The sequence below is a fragment of the Carcharhinus amblyrhynchos genome, chromosome 10 (genome assembly GCF_965287045.1).
Source record: "Carcharhinus amblyrhynchos chromosome 10, sCarAmb.v2.hapA, whole genome shotgun sequence".
NCBI classification, from domain to species: Eukaryota; Metazoa; Chordata; class Chondrichthyes; order Carcharhiniformes; family Carcharhinidae; genus Carcharhinus; species Carcharhinus amblyrhynchos.
Genome location: NC_137333.1, coordinates 49,163,764 through 49,191,407, shown reverse-complemented (window position 1 = coordinate 49,191,407; position 27,644 = coordinate 49,163,764). Strand labels below are relative to the sequence as shown.

General features: G+C 41.1%; 1 protein-coding gene across 1 annotated transcript in view; it reads left to right on the top strand.

The window, feature by feature from the left end:
- The first annotated feature begins 19,947 nt into the window (after window positions 1-19,947).
- LOC145348921 (protocadherin Fat 3-like) overlaps window positions 19,948-27,644 on the top strand; it is a 567,559-nt gene continuing 559,862 nt past the window's right edge. Inside the window, exon 1 of the mRNA XM_080197003.1 lies at window positions 19,948-20,002. The gene's annotated coding sequence lies outside the window, so the exon portion shown is untranslated. The remainder of the gene's footprint in view (window positions 20,003-27,644) is intronic.

The following is a 27,644-nucleotide window of genomic DNA, read 5'->3' as shown; positions in this document are numbered from 1 at the left end:
GTAGAAGATGCATCTGCAGCAATATCAGCGGGTAATTCTGAGTCATGTTGATAGGTGATGTCAGCTTTTTGATTTTCTGAGAGGGGCCTTTGTTATGCTTACTACCAGCACCATATATCATCCTGCTGTAACAGCTGATGTAATGGTTCACTGAAGACTGTTAGGTTGGACAGAAACTTTCCAACTTGTTCTCTGGAGGATTTTGACATTGTTCTCTGGAAGATTTCTGGTACTGTGTGATGCCAAAGCCTTTTGAAGCAAAACCTCCAAAGTGGATAATAAAGATTGTAACCAACCAAGAGGTAGTTGAGAAAATACACTATTTGCTTCTAGCTTTGTGAAGATAATGTACTTGAGCCTTGGTCCAAAGGTGAGATAAGGTGAAGTTCACATTCGACTGTGCAGTTACATATGATCTGTGCAAATTCTGTGATAAATCTGTTAGGTTTTGGCTTTGTGGTCATCCTCAAGCACTAGCTTGTTAGTTCTGTCACAGGTGACGGAACCAACATAGAGCAGCTTCCTCCTTTTGGCTAGAGTGCATGAGTAACTTTTCTGGATGTAAACAGACACATTGGCTTTGTTTATGGACATGGAGTTACATGGCTTGCTGCCTTCAGCTTTCTTAGTCCTGTAAACAGCTATGGGATTTCCTGCTACCAGAATATTAGCATTCTGGTAACTTCCACTCGGGTCCTGAACCTCTCCAAGGAAAGGCACCTCAATATCATGGATGCAATTTAGTTCATGGATTGTGTCACCTTTTTGAAGGTTTCCCTTTTGTATATTTTGTACAGACTTCTTGCTGTGGCACACAACCTTTTATAGTGGTTCTTCAGTAAAGGCATTTGGTTTCTTTGGCAGAACTGTTTTCACATTTGTGTTTTCCCCTGCCACACCAATTACAGTTAGCTGGGGCTGTTGATGGATATTCTTCCTGTCTCCGCTGCTATTTTGCAACAGCTTCTGTTTTTAAATTTGTCATACTCTGCTGACTCAGCTGCTTTTGAGATAGGATTCCCCAGTCAACTCGAATCACAGATCAATTTTGCTTCCCGACCTCAGCCTGCCTGTTCAGTTGGATTGCCTTTGCTAATGTAAGATATCTCTTGATTGTAAGTTGTCAGACAAGGTATCATCCAACACTCCCAAGACAATTCTGTCTCTGATAAGGACAGCTTTAAGGTGCCGTGACCATAGCTCATTGCCGATCTATGCAGGTCTTTTATAAATAGATCAGCACTTTCCCCTTGCCATTAATACATTTATTACATTTAGCCCGATCATCTATAATGTTCTTCCTCGGATGGAAGTATATATCAAATGCTTTGATTACTTCATTGTACATGGAATTCTCCTCATCGATAACCTGCCTGATGAGAATATAATCTGCACAGCCATTCGTTGCATATAACAGCATGCTTACTTGCTCATTGCTTACATTCACACTGAGGCCCCATTATAGTTTGATATCCAGCAAATCTCCAATACCATTTCATAGAATCATAGGATCCCTACAATGCAGAAGGAGGCCATTTGGCCCATCTAATGTGCACCAATGACAATTCCAACCAGGCCCTATCCCCATAATCAAAAGTATTTATCCTGCTAGCCCCCCTAACACTAAGGGATAATTTAGCATGGCCAATCAACCTAACCTGCACATCTTTGGAGTATGGGAGGAAACCAGAGCACCCAGAGGAAACCCACACAGACACAGGAAGAATGTGCAAACTCCACACCATCACCCAAGGCCAGAATTGAACCTGGGTCCCTGGTGCTGTGAGATAATAGTGGAAGGCACTGTGCCACCCATTCTTCTGCTTGATTGGGGCCTGTGACTCTCTAGGAACCTCTAGTACTGGTAGAGATTTTTCAGTAACTATTCTTTCATGTGCTGTCACCATATGACATTCTTTGATGAATGAAGAATATCTACTGAGGAGGTCTATATAACACACACTTTATTGTTGCTCTTACTTTGTGTCCACATCTTCCATGAGGCTGTATGAGAGGTATCGAATCATGTGATGTTACATCATTTTCTGTGATGTGCACACTATTGGATTAACATATTCAACGTTTAGAAATAAATCATTACACCATAAGGATATCAGATGGCTTTGCAGTAATACAAATACCAGCTCACATTTCCGGAATTTATAGAAAATGTGGATTAATGTAGACTCGGGGACAAAAGTGTTAGGTACAGCACCACACAAAGCCAACTAAGTTTGGTATAACTGAGATTTCTGGAGTTTGATGGCAACTTGAATTTAAATTCTTACTCAGACTTTACTACATTTAACCAAACTGCTGTCAATCTTGAGGCATCTGATATTTTTCATACCATAATCTCCTCCCTCTCCGCCTCCCCCACCCACAGTCATAAATTAACACTAAACTGCTGAAATAGCCTTTACACTGGATATACTCCAGTGCAGCACAGTAATTGTAGAAAAAGACATAGAATAGAAACAAAAAGCTGAAAGAGTGAAGTGCCATGAAAAAAACACAGCAGTTCAACAGTTCCTATATGTCTTACTGGTGTTGCTGCACCTAGACTTGCTTTATGCCTTTTTTCTACATTCTGGCATAACTAAATGAGCTCTGCAGGAAATTACACCATAAGTTCAACATAGAGTGCAGGAGGACCTACTAGGAGCACCACTAGACATTACTGAAAATGAGGTGGCAACCTGGTGAAGCTGCAACACAGAATGGCATGCGTGACATAAGCAGCAACTGATGGTCAGAGCTAAGCAATTCCACGGTCAATACTTCAGACCTAAAATCTGCAGCCTGCCATATCCGGCAAGGCCCCACCTCCTCCAGCCAAGTTGTTCCAGTACTGCTATAAAACTGGCACCTAATCAGCCATGTGGAAAATTGTCCAGTGTATCGGGTACAGAAGAAGCAAGATAAATTGAACACAACCAATTACTGCTCCATCAGTCCACTCTTGATCATCAGTAAAGCGAGAGAACTGGTCAGCAACATTGCAATCGAACGACACTTGCTTAACAATACCCTGCTCACTGATGCTACACTTGGGTTCCATCAGGGCCACTCAGCTCCTGACTTCATTCCAATCTTGGTTCAAGCATGTGCAAAAGAACTGAAATCCAGAGGTAAGATGAGGGCATTTGCCCTTAATATCAATGCAGCATTTGACTGAGTGGGGCATCAAGGAAAACGAAACTGGAGTCAAAAGGAATGTGCTGGTTGGAGTCATACCTCATGCAAAAGAAGATTATTGTGGTTGTAGGAGGTACATCATCTCAGTTCTAGGACATCATTTCAAGAGTTCCTCAGGGTAGTTTCCTAGGCTCAGCCATCTTCAGCTGCTTCATCAATGACTTTCCTCTGTCTTAAGCTCAGAAATAGGAATGTTCAGTGATGATTGCATGATGCTCAGTACCATCCGTGACTCCCCAGATACTGAAACCATGCATGACCAAATGAAGCAAGACCTTGACAAGTGGCGAGTAATGTTTATGCCAGGCAATGGCCATCTCCAAGGGAACCTAACCATCATATCTTGACTTTCAGTGACATTACCATCACTGAATGCTCTACATTTAATGGTTTGGGGTGACCATTGACCAGAAACTGAACTGGACTTGCCATGTAAATATAGTGGCTACAAGAACAGGCCAAAGGCTAATAATCCTGTGGTGAATAACTCCCCTTCTGACTCTCCAGAGGCTATCCATCATCTACAAGACACAAGTCAGGAGTGTGATGAAATACTTTCCACTTGCCTCGAGTGCAGCTGCGACAACACTCAAGAACTTCACATCATCAAGGACAAAGCAACCTGCTTGATTGGCACCCATCTACAAACATTGACATTCTCCAACAATGACATGTTGTGGGAACAGTGTGTACCATTGGCAAGATACACTGCAGGAATTCACCAATACTTCTTGGATTGCACCTACCAAACCCATAATCACTACCATTTCGAGGGATAAGGGCAGCAAACTCATGGGAATATCACTGCCTGGACGTTCCCCACCAAACCATTCACTATCCCGAAGAACATATTGCCATTCCTTCAATGTCGCTCGGATCAAAATCCTGGAACACCCACCCTAACGACAACGTTGATGTACCTTCACCACATGGACAGCAGTGCTTCAAGAAGACAGCTCACCATCACCTTCTCGAGTGCAATTAAGGATGGGCAGTAAATGCTGGTCTACCCAGTGATGACCACACCCCATAAATGAATTTTAAAAAGGTTTTTAGTGCCGAAACTAATTTTGTTGTAAATACAATGCCAGAAATTCTCACTGTTCCAGAATTTTTTGCTTCCAGTTGGTAATAATGAAAATGGGAGCTCCTTGTGACTGCAATACCTCAACAAAAACACTTGTTCCTCTGCGGTGCCTTGTCTTGTTTAGTGCAAAAAAAGAAGTTGGATATGGTTCTTAAAAGATGCATGTAAAATGCATCTCTCCCAATGGCTTTGTTAAAAGGACAGTGTGTAAATGAGCTATACAGACCAGATCAAATTCTTCGACAGTACTGAGTTAGCTGATCTCATCCAATGAAAAGTGTTCACCTGCAAATAATCCCAGGTGTCAAGGACTATACGATTGATTACTGCCACCTTTCTGCTGATATTTTCTTAGTGTTGTCTTAATATTGTTAGAGATTAAGGCATTGCAATTGTAAATCAAGTTGAATAGATTTTTGTTTATTTTCGTTTCTCGGCATTCAGCGGCAGCAAAATGTGATTTTGTGTTACTTAATGGAAACATTTGGACAAGGAAACATTTGAAACCTTTTGCCTGTCACGTCGTGTTGCATTATGTGAGGCATTAAGGTCGATTTCAAAAACTGTTCTGCAGCGATGTCCTGAATTGAGTTGATTGGCATTCAATAACATCTTCATTTGATTTATTTAAACTCTAAGTGGAGAGTTTTCCTGATTCCCTTGACTTAAATTTGCTGGGGCTCCTTAATACCACACTTTAAGTCAAATTTTATCTCGATGTCAAGGGTTGTCACTCTCACCTCCATATTTGTGGGTGGCATAGGGGCACAAAAGGCAGCATGGTGGTACAGTAGTTAGCAGTGCTGTCTCACAGCTCCTGGATCCGAGTTCAATTCTGGCCTCTGTTTACTATCTGTGTGGAGTTTGCACCTTCTCCCTGTGTGAGTGGGTTTCCTCTAGGTGCTCTGGTTTCCTCCCACACTCCAAAGATGTGAGGATTAGGTTGATTGGCCATGCTAAATTGACCCTTAGTATCAGTGGTTTAGCAGGGCAAATACATGGGGTTATAGGAATAGTATCTAGGTAGGATTATTGTTGGTGCAGGCTCGATGGGCTGAATGGCCTCTTCTGCACTGTAGGGATTCTATGATTTTGAATTCAACGTTTTTTTTGTTTGGGCCAAGAATATAGTGAGGACACAAGGTGAGTGGCCCTGGCAGAACCCAAACTGTAAGTCAGTGAGCAGGCTATTGCAGAGTAAGTCCCATTTTAAAGCATAGTTTACAATACAACACCTTCCATCACTTCATTGATGATCAAGAGTATACTGCTGGGGTGGGAACTGTCCAGGTTGGATTTATCTTGCTTTTTGTGGATGAAACATATTTGGGTCATTTTTCACATTGTCAGGTAGATGTCCATGTTGCAGCTATACGTGTTGCAGTTTGATTAGAGGTGCAGCTAATTGTGGAACCCAATCCTTCGTGACTATGGCTGGAATGTCATCAGGACCCATAGCCTTTGCTTTATCTAATGCCTTCAGACTTCTGTAAAAATATCACATCCAATGAATCATGTTTGCTGAAGACTGGCATACTGGGGACCGCAGGAGGAGGTCAAGGCCAACATGATGGCACAGTGGTTAGCACTGCTGCCTCAGCTCCAGTGGCTAGATTCAATTCCTAGCTTGGGTCAGTGTCTGTGTGGAGTCTGCACGTTCTCCCTGTGTCTGCATGGCTTTCCTCCCACAGTCCAAAGATGTGTGGGTTAGGTGCATTGGCCATGCTGATTGCCTCGTAGTGTCCCGGGATGTGTAGGTTAGCAGGGTAAATACAGGGATTATGGGGATAGGGCTTGGGTGGGATTGTTGGTGTAGACTTGATGGGCTGAATGGCCTCCTTCTGCACTGTAGGTTTTCTATGATTTCTTTCATGGATTATCTATTCGACACTTCAGACTGAAGGTAATTGCAAATGCTTCAACCTTCACTTTTAAAAAAATGGGCCCTTCAATCTTTGAGAGTCTATGGATCCACCCCTTCCCATTAGTTGTTTAATTGTCCACTGCCATTCATAACTAGATGTGGCAGGACTGTAGAGCTTTGATTTGTTGATTGTGAGATTGCTTAGTTCTGTTTATGTTGCTCCCATTGCTTGGCATGCAAGTAGCCCTGTGTTGTAGTTTTATCAGGTTACCACCTAATTTTTAGGTCCGCCTGGTGCTATTCCTGACATGCTTTCCAGCAAAATTCACTGATCCAGGGCTGATTATACCATTAAATTGGATCAATGAGAGAAATGTTGATCCATGAGGTTACAAATTTGATTGAATACAATTTTTCCACTGCTGATGACCCTCAGCACCTCGAAGGCCCTCATGGATGCCCAGTTTTGAGTTGTTGGATCTGTTCTAAATTATCCAAATTAACACGTGGGTTATGGAGCGTACTCTCAAAGTGAAACGAGGACTTTATCTCCACAAGGACTATGCAGTGGTCACTCCTACCAATACTATCATGGACAGATGCATCTGCAAAAGGTAGATTTGTGAAGATGAGATTAAGCATCCTTCAAGTGATAAGTAATGCCTCAATAGTCATTACTTAAAGGAAAAATACACTTGCTCTTGGACTGCTCTGATTGACAGACATCTGATGCAGCTTAGGAAAGAAAACCACCTTGTTGTTCAGTTTCATAGTCTATTGTTTACATTACCCAGCATTTGTTATTATAGCTGAGACCATTGTGACTGTTTAGATGAGTTACAAAACCATCTTTCTCAACAGGGGGCTGTATTCTTACTTTGACTGGCAGTTTTGACCAGTGGTTAGTGAAGTTGATATGTTTTTATGTTTACAACAGATTTACTACTTAAGGGTAGTTATTTTTTTGAATGAGTATTAGGATTTTTTTTCAATATCATGTAAGCGATGTTAGCTTGTTAGAAGTTCTTTTATATCCCCATATGGCTCCTTAGGTCTGGCCACTGGAGATACTGGATGGATACACGAAGGCATAGAGAGGATATTGGAGTAAAGGGGCTTGGAAAAGGCATGGGAAATAAGAGGGTGCATGGAGGAGGTATATGGGATGCCAGGCATAAGGGTTTGTGGGTTGGAAATTTATCATTAAAGCTGAAGTGACATCTCTAAATGGGGGCAAGGATTTCAGTCTGCTGGCATGGCGATTTGCCAACATCCATTGTTGTCTTGGAATTGCCTCGGGACGCAGTGAGCCCGACTCCATCCTGCCCTTGCTTCCTTAGAATGAAAATATAGTAGCCAAAGGATCCTTATAGAGGAGGCACATCTGCTGGTTTGGGAAGTTTCTCGAATCCAGCTTCCTGCTTCCTCTAGGAAAATCTGGTCCAATGGGTTGACTGATCCCTATGCTGTAATGTCCTCTGAAAGATAGCAATGATATTTAAAAAGGACAGCGCTGGTTTGATAAATGTTGTAACTGAGTGATGTAATGTGAATGAATGAGACAGAGCTAACTAATACCGACGACAAATCAAAGCTTTGCAGTCCTGTCATACCTAAATGTGAATGCTAACGGACAATTAAACAACTAACAGCATGTGGAATCTCCATGAATAGGCCCTTATTCACTGATGGCTGAGTTCAGTACATGACCATAAGACACAAGGCTAAAGTGGACTGGGTAAATAGTTTAAAAGGTAAGACAGTAGAGAAGTAATGGCAGGAATTTAACAAGATAATTCACAACTGTCAACAAATAAATTTTCCATTGTGGAAGAAAAACTTTACCAGAAGGAATGCATCATCCATGGCAAACTGAGGAAAAAAAGGATGGTATCACATTGGGGAAAAAAGGCTTAATTGCTGAAATTATTGGTAGGCCAAATGATTCGGGTAGTTCTAGAAACCAGCAAGGGATGACAAAGTCATAGAGAGAAATTGAATTATGAGCAAAAACAAGCTAAGAGTATAAAAACTGACAACAAAAGCTTCTAAGAATGTATAAAAGAAAATAAAACGCAGCTAAAGTGAATGTTAGTCCCTTAAGAAGGTGAGAATTGGCAATTAATAATGAGGAAATGGCAGAAGGTTTGAATAAGTATCTTGCCTGTGTCTTCACAGCAGAAGACACAAAAAGCATCCCAAAATGATTCCTAGCAAAATTGGAATCAATGAGAATTGGGGGAAAACTTTCTATTGGTTAGAATCATACCTAGCACAAAGGAAGATGGTTGGTTAGTAATTCGAGTTTAATCACCTCAGTCCCAGGACGTTGTGGCAGGGGTTCCTCAGGGAAGTGTCCTAGGCCCAATCACCTTCAGCTGTTTCATCAATCAACTTCCTTCCATCATAAGGTCGGAGATGGGAATGTTTGCTGATGACTGTACAATTTTCAGCACTATTCACAATTGTTCAGTTACTGGAACGGTCAATATCCATATCACAGAATCAGCTTGAGTAGAAGGAGACCATTTGGCCCATCATGTCTGCACTGGCTCTCTGAATGAGCAACTCACCTATTCTGTCGCCTTACATAGGAGTTCTTTATGGTAGGTTTTTAAAATTTGATTTATTATTGTCACATGTATTGGGTTACAGTGAAAAGTATTGTTTCTTGCATGCTATACAGGCAAACCCTACCGTTTGTAGAGAAGGTAATGTCTTAATCTCAAACATCTTCAGCTGCTTCACCTTAATTTCCGTAAGATTGGGTTAAGCTGATGCTTGTGCTGTGTCCAATTCCTCAAATACTGAAACAGTTCATGCCCACAAACAGTAAGACCTAGACATCATTCGAGGGATAAAATTCATTCACATAGTGGCTCCTTAGATTATGTCAGTTTTCAGGGGCAGACAGTGCCTCTGACTGCTACCTATGCAGGCCATGTGGCATTTTTCAATTAAATAAATGTTCTGTCTGCATCCAGGAAACAAAATAAATCTGCGTCGCGCTGCTTGGTGCTGCGCGACATTAACAGTTTTCCTCTCAGGTTCATGCTGATAAGTGACAAGTAACATTTGTGCCATTCAGGTGTTGGGCAAAGACTAACTCCAGCAAGACAAAATCTAATCAAATCTCTTGATATTCAACAGCGTTACTATTGCTGAATCGTCCACCGTGAACAATCTGAGAGTCACCATTGGCCAGAAACCCAACTGGATGAGCCACATAAATAGTGCAGATATGATAGCAGGTCAGAAACCATATATTCTGTAGCAAGCAATCCATATTCTGACTGGCTGAGGTGTGTGAAAGAATACTATTTCTTTGCCTAGATGACTAGTGCTCTAACAATATTTTAAGAAGTTCAATACTATCCAGCACAAAATAATGTATTTGGTTGTCATCACAACCACCACTAATGACTGTGATGCACTGTAGCAATTTACCAAGGTTCCTTCAGCAGCACTCTCTAAAGCCATGACCTCTACCTCAAGAAGTGTGCAGTAGCAGGCACCTGAGAATACGATCACCTTCAAGTTCATCTCCAACACACTATTCCTTTATCACTGTTTATTCTTCATTGCTGGTTCAAAATCCTGGAACTCCCCTCCTATTAACAGTTCAAGATGATGGCTCACCACTATCTTTTCATGAACGATTTGGGATGGGCTATTAACTGATGCTGCCAGCGATACACATATCATATGAAGGAATGAAAAAAACATTCTCTTCAATTACTTCGAACATTGCTTGAACTGCCAGCTGTCTGTCCTGGAATTTAGTAAAGGAGATCAAGCCAGAATTGTCTGTTACACCTCATCTTTACTTCATTAGAAACTGAATTATTCCACTCTCTGTTCTGGCTCATAAAATGAGAAGTTAAATGCAGTATTTTTTGATCCATGGCCCATTTCAAAAGGTTTGTTGGATTAATTTTGATGTGAACATTCTGCCTACAAATTTTAAAAATACACTGATTTTGCTTCAAGTAAAAACAGAAATTAATTGTTTGCCTAGGGCAATATCTAGGCAAGTAGATATTGATGACATGAAGTTTCATTGAGAGTAGTAAATTCTTTGTCTAAGAACAGGCCTGTCCATTAGGTGCTCTGCAGATTCTAAAAGAGGTGACATTGGTGCAATGCTCTGTACTTTAAGAGCTGAAGAAGCATTAAGGAGTAAGCATTGCATCAAATAAACAGCTTTTAGAATTTGGCTGAAAATCAATTAAGTAACGAAGGTAGACAGTTGTTGTTGGCAGTCTGCATTATTTGACTATGCACCTTCAATTTTGAGAATTCTGCTTGTGACGGCTCTGCCTCAGGTTCATGGTGTATTAGAAAACTATCTCTTGTTAAAATTAAGGTAAGTTGGAAAAAATGAACTTAGAAAAAGCAGAGTACTATGAAAAACAAATTTTTCAGGTTTAGTCAAAATTTCATGTGAATTTTATTTGTTTGTCTTCCTACTCCATTCAGTTTATACTGAGAAACTTGGCATCCTGTCCCTGCTGTTTGATAATATTAGTTTGTCACCGGTTAAGACCGTGTACAAGTGGTTAAGAGTGATTTATATATTCCTATCATCTCGCCATTCCCCCACTTTGAGGTACCTCTGATTTCTGCTACCGCTTTAATAATAAGATTGTGCTCACATTAATTCACCATGGCAGTGCAACTACGTGGTCTTCCCTTTTTGACAATATAAACCTACCCCACAAGCTGTTTGCTACCATCCTGATTAAAATGAATCACATATTTCTTTTCTGCCCACTGCTACTCCCACTCTTTAAGCAGCTGTTGGGAAGTTTTTGAGAGTGCCGCAGCTCGAATTTTAATACTTCTGCCCAAATGTAGCATCTGGCCTCAAAATAGTCCTGGCTTGAATTACAAACATAACATGGAGAATTGTTCAGGGCATTAGGATTCCACTTTAGTTTATGGCCGAACAACTAGACTATAGTATGCTAATACATAATTGCTAAGAATAAATACATAACATTGATTATTTAGTTCTAACATTAAAAATCTGTCCTCGTCAACAGATAAACAAATGGTCTTCACAGTGTTACAACTGAAATCACATTCCCATTGCTATACAGAAACGGAGGCATAAACCCCTACTCTGACCATTTGGTGGTTTAGTACATCAAAACTTCACTATTGCTATTTTTTTTAAATTGCCTTTGAATTGCATAACAATAGCTAATTTTGTAAAAGGACAGATGGAAAGACCATGCACATTAAAGTCAAGTCTCTGAAGAATCACTCCAAATGGAAAGAATAATCTGGAAAAGAGAGATGGCATCACACTTGTTGGAAGAAAACAATTAGAGAAAATTGGGAAAACATTAAAAAGAAAGCATATTGAGATTTTGAGATGGTGTGAAGATTGGGATGGAGAGATACAGGCCTCAAGGACATTAGAACCATCAACTATAGTGTAGAAGAGCTTTTGGGATTAATTATGAATCCTGAGACAAACACAATCCTCCCATTCTATTCCCTTAGCTTTGTAAATAAAAATGGAAGGTTGGATATGAATGCATTTGGTGGGAGATAACTAAACTTAACAATTCAGTCTAATTAAGCTACCTTCCACAATCACTTCTACATGGAGTAAGCTTCCAGATTGTTATAAAACAATAGTGTACTGCACTCAGCTGGAAAACTATTCTTTGCTGCAGCTTTATAGGCACACCAAATTAGGTGGGTTGGGTGCAATAGAAATGCACTTGCTTTCTTTAAGCAACATAGCTTAACATGATCAGGCTAATGCAGAAGACAGTAACAGAGTTGACACTTTTTCATCTTTTCCCAAAATCTTTGGATGATCTATAACTTCAAGCCATAAGTGACGTAACTGGATTGGTATGTAATGGATATAATAGAGAACAAGGCAGTTGAAAGCCTAGTAACTGTAGATAAACGGCCTCAAGAACCTCATCTGAAATTACAATTAAAATTAGCTTTTCTGGTTTCTCAAACGAGACAAATTTACCGTGTCCATAGAAATCATCATAGGTTTAAGCTGTGAAATTAATCTCTTTGGTTAAACGTGGCACAGTGGTTAGCAGTGCTGCCTCTCAGCGCCAGGGACCCGGGTTTGATTCCCAGCTTGGTCACTGTCAATATGGGGTTTGCACATTCTCCCCGTGCCTGCATGGTTTTCCTCCAAGTGCACTGGTTTCCTCCCAAAGTCCAAAGGTGTGCGGGTTAGGTGGATTGGTCATGCTAAATTGCCCTTAATGTCAGGGGAACTAGCTAGGGTAAATGCACAGGGTTATGAGGAAGTTTGATGAGGACTTGTCTGTTGAGGTAGTATGGGCGGAGATTAGAAATAGGAGAGGAGAGGTCACCCTGCTGGGAGTCTTTTATAGACCTCCAAAAAGTTCTAGAGAGGTTGAGGAAAGGATTGCGGAGACGATCCTGGTTAGGAGTGAAAGTAATAGGGTAATTGTCATGGGGGACTTTAACTTTACTAATATTGATTGGAATTGCTATAGCTCTAGCTCGTTAGAGGGGTCAGTTTTTGTTCAAAGTGTGCAGGAAGGTTTTTTGACTCAGTATGTAGGTAGGCCAACTAGAGGTGAGGCTAAATTGGATTTGGTGCTGGGTAATGAGCCAGAGCAGGTGCTAGACTTGGAAGTTGGTGTGCATTTCGGTGATAGTGACCACAATTCGGTTATGTTCACCTTAGTGATGGAAAGGGATAGGCATGAACCTCGGGTCAGTAGTTTTAGCTGGGGGAAGGGTAATTATGAGGCTATTAGGAGAGAATTAGGAAGCATAGGTTGGACTAGGAGATTACAGGGACTGGGAACGTCCGAAATGTGGAATTTTTTTCAAGGAGCAGCTACTGCGGGTCTGTGATAGGTATGTCCCTGTCAGGCAAGGAGGATTTGGTAGGGCTAGGGAACCGTGGTGTACTAAAAAAGTTGATTCGTTGGTTAGGAAGAAAAAGGAGGCTTATGTTCGGATGAGGCTTGAGGGCTCAGGTAGTGCATTAGAAAGCTTTAGATTGGCTAGGAGGGAGTTGAAGAGGGAGTTAAGAAGGGCTAAAAGAGGACATGAGATGACTTTGGCTGATAGGATTAAGGAGAATCCTAAGGCGTTCTATAGGTATGTCAAGAACAGAAGGTTGGTTAGGGCAAGATTAGGGCCAGTTACAGACAGTAGAGGGAAGTTGTGTGTGGAACCGGAAGAGATTGGAGAGGCATTGAACCAATATTTCTCTTCGGTGTTCACGCAGGGGGACATGAATGTAGCTGAGGAGGACACTGGGGTGCAGGGGTGTAAAATAGAAAGTATTGCAGTTGATACCGGGGATGTGCTGGATATTCTAGAGGGCTTGAAAATAGATAAGTCCCCTGGTCCGGACGGGATTTACCCTAGGATTCTCTGGGAGGCTAGAGAGGTGATTGCAGAGCCTCTGGCTCTGATCTTCAGGTCATCGTTGGTCTCTGGTATAGTACCGGAGGATTGGAGGACAGCGAATGTTGTCCCATTGTTTAAGAAGGGGAACAGAGACTTCCCTGGGAATTATAGACCGGTGAGTCTTACTTCTGTTGTGGGCAAGGTTTTAGAAAGAATTATTAGGGATAGGATTTATAGTTATTTGGAGAGTAATGAATTGATTAGAGACAGTCAGCATGGTTTTGTGGCAGGTAGGTCGTGCCTTACTAACCTTATTGAGTTCTTTGAGAAAGTGACCAAAGAGGTGGATAGGGGTAAGGCAGTTGACGTGGTATATATGGATTTTAGTAAGGCGTTTGATAAGGTTCACCATGGTAGGCTTCTGCAGAAAATGCAGATGTATGGGATTGGGGGTAATCTAGGTACTTGGATCAGGAATTGGCTAGCAGATAGGAGACAGAGGGTGGTGGTTGATGGTGAATATTCGTCATGGAGTTCGGTTACGAGTGGTGTGCCTCAGGGATCTGTTTTGGGGCCACTGCTGTTTGTAATTTTTATTAATGATCTGGATGAGGGTATAGTTGGGTGGATTAGTAAGTTTGCTGATGACACCAAAGTCGGAGGTGTGGTAGATTGTGAGGAAGGGTGTCATAGTTTGCAGGGTGACTTAGACAGGTTGCAGAGCTGGGCCGCGAGGTGGCGGATGGAGTTTAATGCAGAGAAGTGTGAGGTAATTCATTTTGGTAGGAGTAACAGATGTGTTGAGTATAGGGCTAACGGGAGGACTTTGAATAGTGTGGAGGAGCAGAGGGATCTAGGTGTATGTGTACATAGATCCCTGAAAGTTGGGAATCAAGTAGATAAGGTTGTTAAGAAGGCATACGGTGTCTTGGCGTTTATTGGTAGGGGGATTGAATTTAGGAGTCGCAGCGTCATGTTGCAACTGTACATAACTCTGGTGCGGCCGCACTTGGAGTACTGTATGCAGTTCTGGTCCCCACATTACAGGAAGGACGTGGAGGCTTTGGAGAGGGTGCAGAGGAGGTTTACCAGGATGTTGCCTGGTATGGAGGGGAGGTCCTATGAGGAGAGACTGAGGGATTTGGGGTTGTTTTCGCTGGAAAGAAGGAGGCTAAGAGGGGATCTTATTGAAACATATAAGATGATTAGAGGTTTAGATAGGGTGGATAGTGATAGCCTTTTTCCTCGGATGGAGAAAGCTAGCACGAAGGGGAATGCCTTTAAATTAAGGGGGGGTAGTTATAGGACGGATGTCAGGGGTAGGTTCTTTACCAAGAGGGTGGTGAGGGATTGGAATGCCCTGCCTGCTGCGGTTGTAAATGCGCCTAGTTTGGGGGCGTTTAAGAGATCTGTGGATAGGTTTATGGACGAAAAGAGATTGGTTTAGATTAGTGGGTCAGTGTTTTTTTTTTAAAAACTGGTCGGCGCAACATCGTGGGCCGAAGGGCCTGTTCTGCGCTGTAATGTTCTATGTTCTATGTTCTATGATACAGCCTGGGTGGCATTGTGGTTGGTAGATTCAATGGACTGAATGGTCTCCTGCACTGTAGGATTCTATGATTCTAAGTGAACCTAGCTTAAAATGAACCTGTTCTATACACTTACTTACTTACAAACCAAAAGTAAGGCATTTGACATGGAAGCAACATAGCTGCTGTGGGGATATTTTAATAGTCATTCCTTCTTAAGAAAACACTTTTTTTTAAGTTAATTGTAACTCTTTTAGCAAGTGTGCGCACTGTCATAGTGGCAAATCATAGCAACAATGCAACTCCATTAATACTGAACAAAGGGATTCAATTTTAATTGCTCAATTTAGCATAAATGGGGCAGCAGTAGCCTCAGAATGAGGTTGATATAATTAACGTCCTGTTAATGCATGTAAGAACTAAGAGCAGGGGTAAGCCATCTGGCCTCTTGAGCCTGCTCCGCCATTCAATAAGATCATGGCTGATCTTTCTGTGGACTCAGCTCCACTTAGCTGTCCGCTCAGCATAACCTTTAATTCCTTTATTGTTCAAAACTTTATCTATCCTTGTCTTAAAAACATTCAAGGAGGTAGCCTCAACTGCTTCACTGGGCAGGGAATTCCACAGATTCACAACCCTTTGTGTGAAGAAGTTCCTCCTCAACTCAGTCCTAAATCTGCTTCCCCTTATTTTGAGGCTATGCCCCCTAGTTCTAGTTTCACCCGCCAGTGGAAACATCTTCCTTGCTTCTATCTTCTGTTCCCTTCATAATCTTATGTTTCTATCAGATCTCCCCTCATTCTTCTGGATTCCAATGAGTAGAGCCCCAGAGTAGTCAGTCTCTCCTCATAAGCCAACCCCCTCAACTTTGGAATCAACCTAGAGAATCTCCTCTGCACCCCCTCCCGTGCCAGTATATCCTTTCTCAAGTAAGACCAAAACTGTACACAGTATTCCAGGTGTGGCCTCATCAGCACCTTATATAGCTGCAACATAATCTCACTGTTTTTAAACTCCATCCCTCTAGCAAAGAAGGACAAAATTCCATTTGCCTCCTTAATTACCTGCTGCACCTGCAAACCAACTCCTTGAGATTCCTGCACAAGGATACTCAGGTCCCTCTGCACAGCAGCATGCTGCAATTATTTACTATTTAAATAATAGTCCATTTTGCTGTTATTCCTATCAAAAATGGATGACCTCACATTTACCAACATTGTACTCCATCTGCCAGACCCTCATTGACTGACTTAGGTTATCTATATCCCTCTGCAGACTTTCAGCATCCTCTGCACACTTTGCTCTTCCACTCATCTTAATGTCATCTGCGAATTTTGACACACTACACTTGGTTCCCAACTCCAAATCATCTATGTAAATAGTAAACAATTGTGGTCCTAACATTGATTCCTGAGACACACCACACATCACTGCCAACCAGAAAAACGCACATTTACCCCCCACTCTTTGCTTTCTGTAAGTTAACCAATGATAAACCCGATGTCACATACACAAAGGTCTACCACTGGTCAGCCAAAATACTTCCTGTATTAGGCATTGAGTACATTGGAATATATAAATTAGGATTCTATCATGTACATAGGTTCACCATTGTTGGTTTAAGCTTTCAACAAATTAGCTCAAATGGTAGAGCGCTTGCTTTGCATGTGAGATGTAGTAGGATCGATGCTTGCATTCTCCACTCTGATTTGGAAGGCACAGTGGCACAGTGATTAACACCGCTGTCTCACAGTGCCAGGGACCCAGGTTCAATTCTGGCCTCTGGTCACTGTCTGTTTGGACTTACACATTCTCTCCGTGTCGACCTACGCAGGCACGGATGCGCCAGTTTCCTCCCACAGTTCAAAGATGTGCTGGCTAGGTGGATTGGCTATGCTAAATTGCCCCTTAGCGTCAGGGGGGGCAGCTGGAGCAAATGCTAGGGTTATGAGGATAGGGCTTGGGTAGAATTGTGGTCGGTGCAGACTCAATGGGCTGAATGGCCTCCTTCTGCGCTGTGGGATTCTTTTGAAACGGTCAGTGAGTGCATTCTCTGAGCCGTTTCAGATAAAGACAAAGAGTAAGTTTTCAAGTTATCATTACAAGGCCAGGAGTGTGCTTCTGTTCCCCACACCAAAACAATCTAATTTGCTGCCACCCCAGGATTCTCCCCCTCTGCAATCGCACAGCCCCGTGCTCCAAATTCAACAGGGTCTGTCCAATAAATGGCCACTACATGGAACTACACTGGTCTTCAGTTTGGTGCAAACAGCTCACCATTTCCATAGAAGTGAAACACAAGACTTTGGTCTCCTCCCCAGAATGGGCATTCTACTGGCAAGCTCCTTCTCTCAGTCATTCCAAATTAAAATTGACTCCAAGGATTTTGCTCTATCTGACAGAGTGAAGCAGACAAATATATGTTGTAGAACATTAATATAGGGATATACATTCTATGTGACATTCAATATTGTAAATGGTTCTCTCCAGGTGTTGCCACATTCCTTTAAATCTGTGGGCATCGCTCTTCTCAAAAAAAAAACTCTTGACCTCACTATCCTTGCAAACTATCGCCCCATCTCCAATCTCTCTGTTCTCTCCAAAGTCCATGGACATGTTGCCTCCCAAATCCATTTCCTGGAATTTCATGTTTGATTCCGTCCAATCAGAATTCTGTCATTGCCACAATACTGAAATAGCTCTTATCAAAGTTGCAAGTGTAGTTTTGCGACTGTGACAAAGGAAAGCATATTCCACTCCCATTCGTATTGATCCGTCATACAACTTTTGATATGCTTAATCACACTTAATAACACTCTTCCCTGTCAGACAGCTGGGTGGGACTGCTCTCACCTCATTCCATTCTTATCTATCTACTCGTAGGCAGAGAATCACTGCAATGGTTTCACTTCCTGCTCCCACACAATTGCCTCCGGTGCCCCTTATCATCAGATGTACGCTGATGACACCCAGCTCTACCTCACCAACATCACCCCTCTTCCGTCCCTCCCTCCCCTGCAATATTTCCAAATCAGATGGTGAGTGATTTGAGGATGTGAACCTCCAAGTAGTGGTATTTCCAGCTATCTATTGGTCTTGTCTTTTAGATGGTAGTTTGGAATGTGCTGCCTAAGGAATCTTGATGGTTCCTTCAGTGCATCTTGTAGATGCTACACATGATTGTCACCATCTTTCAGTGGTGGAGAGAGCAAATGTTTGTGGCAGGCATAGCAATTAATAGACTGCTCTGGTCTGAATAATGTCATACTTCTTGAGTATTACTGGCACTGCCCACATCCAGGCAAGGGGAGAGTGTTCCAGTGCACTCCGGACTTGTGCCTTGTAGATGACTTGGAAATATCTTGACTGCTGTTTCTTCACTGCCGCTGGGTCAAAAACTCGGAATGCAATCGTTAAAAGCACTGTAGGTATGCCTACACCACAGTTAGTTACTGCCAGCCAACCTCTCTAACAGTGAAAATTATCTTATTCCTACAGATTTGAATTGTGCTTCACCACTGAATTTGACATTGCTTTCACCCATGTAATTTACACTTCCTTTCCAATATCTGATTAGTTAAGGCAATGCATAATTTATTGCCCTGTTCCATCAGTGCAGGCTAATAGCATTACAAAATCAACGACTTGTCACAGACAAAAATGTAAAACCTTCATCTGCAAAAGTAAATTCATTCTTACAGCAAATTATTGCTCATTTGTTAACCAGGCAAATATCCATTTAATTTACTGAATTAGGCAGAAGACATTCTGATGGTTCACAGCTGTTTTATTATGATACTATAGTTCAGTAAAAACAATGGTTTCCATTGGATCCTCTCCCTGTCCAGAAGCACAGTCCCCCAAATGGGGCAAAACCCAACTTTGAAGTACAAACTTGAGTAAGCATCACCTGCTCTCAATTCACTCTGAAGCAAGACCTGGTTTACTCTGAAAGGGATCTGCATTTCCAACATTGCCACCATTACCAGAATGTTTTGCACAGATAAAATATGATCAAGTTCAATTAGAAACTAAAATGTGCGTTCAAGTTATTCCAAATTTTAATAGTTTAATCCTTGTTGTTTACGTCATCTCATTGCACAGCTCAATAAATATTCCTTCTTTTGTTATTTGTATTTATTTTTCTCGCTGATTTTGCTTCATTATTTATGTTGCACCTATCAGCATTTCTATGACCAGATCATCCTATAGCAGATTTTCTTAACTTATTTTGGACATTAATTTGCAGCTCATTTGTATTATCTATTGGTGGCATGTTTTCTGTATGGTATTAATGATGGTTTCACACTATTTAGATTGTTTTCAAGCATCTTCATAAAAATGCGGCACATCACAATATTAGTAATAGGCTACTGGGCAATCATCTGGAATCCTTGTCTTTTTTACCAAAACAAGAGAGGCTGTCCAAGCATTTAAGCTGAACCTAATTTTAATAATGTTGTGTAAGTTTACGTAGCAAGGGAGCCGATTTAGTTATAACCTTTTTTGTGAAAAAACATGGGAAAGGCATCTGGGCACAAAGAATCATAAACCTGAAGAGAATTTGGAATAACCTTTCCAAATAATAGCACATTCAGAGCCATTCAGTCCAATTTTTTCAGAGGAAGAGCAGAATAAATCCCTTATAGCTTCTAGGAATGTCTTTCCTCCTGACTTAGATGAGCTGACAGTGAAGAGACCAAACTGTTTGACTGCCTGTTTACTGCTCTGAGTTCCATAGACACAGTTTTTCAACCATATTCTAAATCTTTTTAAAAAATGTAAATAAAAATCAGATTTATCTTTTTAATTTACAAAGCTCCTTGAAGTATGTTTTTTCTTCATTCTTTGTTTTGTTTGCAGGTCACAGTATTGAATATCCGAGTCTGAGAGAGAAGGACCAACCTGGATGTACTCATGGTGATCGTCGAACCTTAACCTGTGCTGGTAGGTGTAAATAAAACAGAGTAAACCGGGTTGTGATTCATTTCTTCCCTTCTATCCGGTCTTCAGTTTTTAGGTGTTACACTTAATTGCCTGGTTGTAAAATAATGGCATTTGCATGACAGGAGTGCTGGACAGGTTTAAATGGTGGGACTTGAACTACAACTTATTTGATCAGGAGGCAATTCTACAAATCTACTGCATATCCTATCATGCTGTCTACCTTTCATGTGCCCTCAAACTGCTTGTTATTGTTTGGTGTGGAAGAGTATTCGAGGCACTGTGCCAAGATGAATCTTTTCCCCTTGTGTTAAGAGTGCACTTATTTATTAGGAGAGCTGCTCCAGAGCATAAACTGAATGCTGTGATATTAAAAACTGTGATTGAGGAGATGAAAATGTAATTTATGCAGCTGCTGGTGTTTGAGATTAGAAGTGAAACCACTTTGAAGCCTCAGATTTCAAGCAGTCAAATGTGGTAGTTATTAGCTCGTAGTCGCAAGAAATTGATGACAAATTACTTTTGCAGCAATGATAGCCCACACTTTAGGAACAAAAACCAAAATTAATATTTGATTACTTATGAATGGACTAATCACCTCCTGATAAGAGCCAAGACTTCTGTATTTTCAGAAACTCTTACTGTATCAATCAGGCAGTGTTGTGTAAAATTATGTTTCATGGCAACACTATCAGTACAGAGTTAGGGAAAACCCTCAGCTTTGGTGACTGACAGCAGAAAAGAATAGTGAGCATGGGCGCAGTGAGGTGCTGTCATTTTGCTGATTGCTGTATAATGCCATTCAACACAACTTAAATCCATGATTGCAGACTGGGAATAGGGTAGAGGGGCAATTTCAATCAGTAATTTCTTGACTCACTAACCTCCATATACAAATACTATAAAATAAGGATCAGTATAACATTTTTCTTTACTAAAATCTAATAAATTGTTAAGAATAAATTGAGGTTAAAGACCATTTCATGGAAGTTTAGCTTTGCAGGTGAATCAAGTTCTGAGGAACCTTATTAATGTGCTGGGTGGAAGGAAACCTTGTTTAGATTTAAGGAAACTGTGTAGCCCAGGTAGTATAAAACTATTTTATACACATACTTTGCCTAATAAATGTTTGTGTTACTAATTTTATGACTTGCTCAAACAAAGATATTTTTAAATGTGGAATTGTCAGCTATGTAGCATCGCTATAATTATAGGAGGTGTAAAAGCTCAAATATATAGAGGGACGAAGTAATGTGTACTCCAGATTCTGTATGCAAATTTAGTTTAAAATATGATTCATTCAAATATGGCTGAACTTATTTTTTTACGAATATCTTCACATCCACATTGTCTTTTTCAACCTTTTGAGGAAGTGGTAGAAAGATTCCTGAGCTGATTATCAGCCCATTGAATTGCATTGAATGCTCCATTCGTGACAACAAACCCTGGTGTTGGACTCGAATGCAGAGCTTCTGGTCCAGTGGTAGAGATGCTGCTACTGTGCCATCAGGCCTCCTGCTGAACATAATAGCCAAAAGATCTAGGGCAACCCGCCATGACTATTCTTTGTACTTATTGTCAAATTAACTCTTCCATTTGCACTGTGGGATTAATACAGCTCTAAATTATTTCTGAATAGAAAGAAAAACAAAGCAAAATCTTAACAGTTGGGACACAAAAAATATGGCTTGCTACAAACAAATGAGAACCTCCTGTGTCATTGGCTGACATTATTAAAGAAAATCTATGTTGTAGTTTATTTATATCTAGGAAGCTTCTATTGGATAATGCTTTACAATTTTGTTGATGACACAGGCACTGGCACTCAGATTCTTACACATTTGTAAATCCTTTTACAGATTTATCTGGGGCTTTATGAATTCATTTCAAAATACCTCCTTAAGACACTGGCACTGGGAATTTAAGATAATTGATTTATATTCTGGTGCACTTCCTATAACATTCCTCCATCATGCATTCTTCATTAAACTATATCCATGTCTGACATGCATGATATTTATCTGTCATTTTTAAACATGCTATTTCTAAATTCTTTTTATATAATTAGATCTGCCTTATTCTTGCCATTTTATTCACCCCAGGTATGAGTCCTCTGGCTGCCATTGGGTGGACTGCTTCTCAACAGCTCCACCTACCTAAAGCCTGTGAACATTGGGCATTTTGCTGAAACCAAGCTTTTGTTGCTTTGTCCTGTTCCTGGTCCTGACCATTGACCTCTCCAATTCTGATTCTGACTCTGTCTCCCTACACTTGCGCCAGCTTTGCCATGGCTATATTTACTTTAAGATTGTAGCCACCTCCACCTGAATTCCAGATACTTTTTTGGATGGACACATTAATCGCTAAATGTTTTTGAGATTTAATAGGCTTCCATTGAGAATTAATCAAATCCTGGGTTCTTGAGTGGTACTTTGTCTGATAATTTTACCTTTGGTCACAAAGTTACAGGTGGTGTTTGCAATTGATATGTCAAATAATGGTGATTACTTCAGCGTGTATTAACTAGCTGGTAAATGCACATCATCTTTTTGTTCCATAATTGCTAAGAACATAAGAACATAAGAAATAGGAGCAGGAGTTGGCCATCCAGCCCCTCGAGCCTGCCCTGCCATTCAATAAGATCATGGCTGATCTGTCATGGCTCAGTTCCACATTCCCGCCCTCTCCCCATAACCCTTAATCCCCTTGCCTATCAAAAACCTATCAACCTGCGTCTTAAAAATATTGAGCAAGGCAGCCTCCACCACTTCAACGGGCAGAGAATTCCAGAGATTCACCACCCTTTGAGTGAAGAAGTTCCTCCTCAACTCCGTTCTAAACCACCCCCCCCCCCTTTACCCTGAGGCTGTGCCCTTTAGTCCTACTGTCCTTTCTGAGCGGGAAGAGCCTCTCCACCTCTATCTTATCCATCCCATTCATCATCTTATACGTCTCTATGAGATCTCCCCTCATTCTTCTAAACTCTAATGAGTACAAGCCTAGTTTATTCAGCCTCTCCTCATAGTTCAACCCCCTCAACTCCGGAATCTGCCTAGTAAACCTCCTCTGCACTCCCTCCAAGGCCAAAATATCCTTGCATAAGTGCGGCGACCAAAACTGCGCACAGTACTCCAGCTGCGGCCTCACCAGCGCCCTATACAGCTGCAGCAAGACCTCCCTACTTTTATATTCAATCCCCCTCGCTATGAAGGCCAGCATCCCATTCGCCTTCCTGACCACCTGCTGCACCTGCAGGCTGGGTTTTTGCAACTCATGCACAAGGACCCCGAGGTCCCTCTGCACCGTCGCATGCTGCAGTTTTTCGCCACGTAAGTAATAGTCCTTCCTACCATTATTCCTACCAAAGTGGACAACTTCACGTTTGCCAACATTAAATTCCATTTGCCAGTTCCTGACCCATTCGCCTAGCCTATCTAGATACTTCTGCAGACTTTCCACACCCTCCGCACAATTTGCCGTTCCACCAATCTTGGTGTCATCAGCAAATTTCGACACCATACACTCGGTTCCCTCCTCCAGATCATCTATATAAATGGTGAATAGCTGAGGCCCCAGCACCGACCCCTAAGAAAATGGAGATCCAGCGTGATGGAGGATTGGTGTTATGCACCATTTTTATTTAACAGCCAATTCAATCTAAGCTAATCATTCTCAAAATTTGTAGGTATGCATGAAAGAAAGAGGATCCATGAAATTGAGGGACCCTTTTGTGGTCCCTCATGGTACTGTGCATTTATAAGGGCTGTTGAATTGCAACTCTGTGAGCAATCACTTCTTGTACTTTACCTTAAAGTGACTGCTGCCAGTTATCCGATGAGAAAATACTGTAAGAATCAGCTTTCTGTGAAAAGGTATATCAATTCCATTTGAATTAATTCCAATTCCCCTTGTGCTACATAGCATTGTCTCTCCAGGGTATGCTATTTGTAAAGAAATATTTTAGATCGTAAGCTGACTGCATGTTATCTTTCTGCCTTCTAAGAGGCAGAATGTGACAGATATTCCATGTGATCTCCAAGATGTGCTTTACCATGATTCAGATTCATTGTTATACCACAGTTCATGTTCAATTTAATGCCATTTCAATCAGGCTGAAGTCCTTTGTTTCTCACTGGAATTATGTTTCAGTATCACGTTGTACATGGGAACAGGAGGGTTATTCAGTCCTTCGATCCTGTCTCACCATTCAATTGGATCACGGTTGAGCTGCATCTTAACTCCAATCTACTTGCCTTGGCTCCATACCCTTTTAATATCACTACACAAACAAAATTCTGTGAATCTCAGTTCCGAAATTTTCATTTGATCTAGCCTCAACATCTTTTTATGGGAGAAAGTTCCAGCTTTCCATTAGCTTTTGTGTGATATATGCTTTTTAACAGGACCCCCATATTGTCTGGCACTAATTTAAAGATTATCTCACCTTATTCTGGACTCTCCTACCAGAGAAAATGGTTCATCCCAATCTAACTTATCAACTCCTTTAATTATGTTGAACGTTTCAATTAGATCACCTTCAGTTTCTACAATGAAGGTAATACAACCCTACTCAGTGCAAACCATAATCATAATTTGATCCTTTTAGCCTCAGTATCATTCTGGTAAATCTCTGCTGCAGCTCTTCTATATTCTTTTAGAGGCGTGGTGCCCAGAATTAATTGCAGTGCTCGAAATAGGATTTAACCAGAGTTTTGTGCAACTGTAATATAAAACTTCTTTTATAGTTTAGTCCTTTGAGATAAAGACCAACATTCCATTTGCCCTTTTAATTTTTTTTGGCTTTGTGATTTCTGTACTTGGATCCCTAAACATTTCTACTCCACCACTGTTCCTAGCTTCTCACCATTTAGAAAATGTATTGCTGTTGGAGTTTAACATGAGAATGTTTTGCTTGTTTATGCTTAGAAATAATAATCTGTCATTTGAATGTAGAAGAGAGGTTTAACCTGCCCTGGGTACTTCCTGCCTGGTGTTGGATGTTGTTTGGTTAAGGATTTATTTTCATGGGTTTTACAAACTCTGAATGGTAATGAATTCATACCTGACTAAATATTAATGCATTGCTAAATCGAAGGGAAAAAAAATTAATCTTCACAATGATCTCGATTAAAGATATTTTTGTGATTATTTTCATGCAAAATATACATTTCACAGTCAGATAATAAATTTCTCATATACTTTTAGGAGGCAAATGCTGTCAGCTTGCAAATTGTACCCTTATAAACTATTTAATCAAGCAGTTAGATGCAAATTGGCTGTTAAAAAACCTTGCATTTATTGTTCTTGCTACTTATGTTAGAAACCTTAAAATACAGGCTGGGATCCTCCACTTCCATTCATGTGGGCAGGTTCCATGACAGGAATGGAAAGTATCGCAAAACCTGCAAAGTCACGTTTTACATTAGAGTAAACACATGATGTGATTGTCCCCACCCTCCATCAGTGACAGTGCACGTTTCCTGAGGTTCAATGTCAGGAACATCATTATAATAAATAACCATGTCACTATCAGGCCCCTGTGCCGGTATCAACCCCACCCATCAAAAATCTATCCACGACAGGATGACGGTAGAACAATGTGCACCTGGTGAGCAGGCCTCCCATGGCAGCTCAGGTAAGTGCAGTGCCCAGGCAGTTCTGGGAGTGCAGGAGGAGTTTTAGAATGAGCTAATTTGCTAGCTGTGTGTTGTGGTAGCTTTTTAAAAGGGCACCTCAATCCTTGTTGTCTGTATGAGTTGCTGGAGGGGCAGGTGAATCAGAGGCTGCCCCATCAGCAGTAATCGTGGAACCCGTGACTTCAAGATTTTTTTCTAAGTGTGGCACTTTATGGTGGAGAAAGCTGCCAATGTCACTCGCAGCTTCAATGCTGTTTTTCCAGAGCGACATCAGCCTTTGCTGATTATTGGGGAAAATCCCAGACTATGGATGCAAGGAATGAGTTCTTTAACAAGTTTTAATGGCCTTGGTTAAATGTGATGTTGCTGCATTAACCAAATGTCCTACACCTAAAAGTATTCACATATTTTTGGGACACTCAAACTGATTATTAAATATTGAAAAGGTTCTAAAAGGTGAAGCAGGGCCAATCAGGATCTCTCATTGTTGGAGAGCTGAAAGAATGGATACTATTCAGTGATAAATTGTGGAATTATGTAATTGAAAAGACTAATTCTATGGGTTTTTGGGAAGAGGACTCCCCTCAAGACAAACATTATAATTATGGAATGTTCTGGCCCATGCCCACCATCATTAACAAACAAAAGTTAACTTAAATTGACCTTACTGTTCTGAATGGCACAACTACTCACTGAAAAATTACACTGAGCAATCCACAAGATAGTAAGTAAAGAACTTGCATTTATGTAGCCCCTTTCACATCCTCTGAATGTAACACAGTAATCAATTATTTTTGAAATGTAGCTCCTGCTTATTGAAAAACATAGCAACCAATATGTGCACAACAAGGTCCAACAAGCTACAAATGGATCAATGACTAGTTCATCTGTATTGGAAATTATGTGAGAGATAAATATTGCCAAAAATTCTGAGTGATGTCCAAACAGCTTTTTGAATAGTATAAGAAAATTTATTATTGATTGGCTTCATCCAACAGGTTCATTGATGCAGCACGCCCTCTGTATTGCATGACATTGAAGTACAAATTCAAATTCTGCAGTGAGGCTTAAAAACTCAACAGATTCATTCAGAGACTACAATGCTATTACTAAGCCAATCTAACATCATTATGCTGGCACAAACTGCCAGTATCTACAAAGCACAAGTCAGGACTGCGATGGAATGATTCAGCCTTGACGAATGATGCTCCATCAAGTCGAGCGGTTCTACACTGAACAGAACAAAACAGTCTACTTGATTGGCATCCATTCACCATTTCAAACATTCATACCTTCCCAAGTGGTGCACTGGGGCGGCAGTGTGTACCATTTACACAATGCACTGCCACAACCTGCCAAGACATCAGCAACAGTACCTCCCAAACTGGTGATCTCTACTGCTTAGGGCAAGGCCAGCAGGTGCTTTGGGACACCAGCACCTGCAAATTCTCTTTCAAATCGTACACAATTCTGACTTGGAAATGTATCATCATTTCTTCACTGTTGATGGGTCAAAGTCCTGGAGCACCCTACCCAGCAGATGGCCGTGAAACCATTGTTGATTGTCGTTAAAACCCAGTTCATAAAGGGAAGGAAATTTGCTATCCTTACCTGTCGGACCTACACATGACTCCAAATCCACACAATGTGGTTGACTCCAGAGCAGAACTCCGGATATACCTGTACCAGATTGGGTGGGGAGAGGGGGGGTTGCAGCAACTGAAGAAGATGGCTCCCCATTAACTTCTTGAGGACAATTAGGGATGGCCAAAAATGCCTATGTCCAGTAAATGAATAATGAAATCACTTGGAAAAAGATAATCAACCATTTGCTGAAAGCCTTCAATTTATGTGAAGCTACGATCACAAGGTTAAAAGCACCTGACATCTGATTGAGATCCCTATTAGTGGACCTAAGAACATGCTCTCTGGGGTGATATATCAGTCCTGAGTGAGTACTGTTCTGTTGGAAAAGCTGTCTTTTGGATGAGATATTGAACAAAGTACCA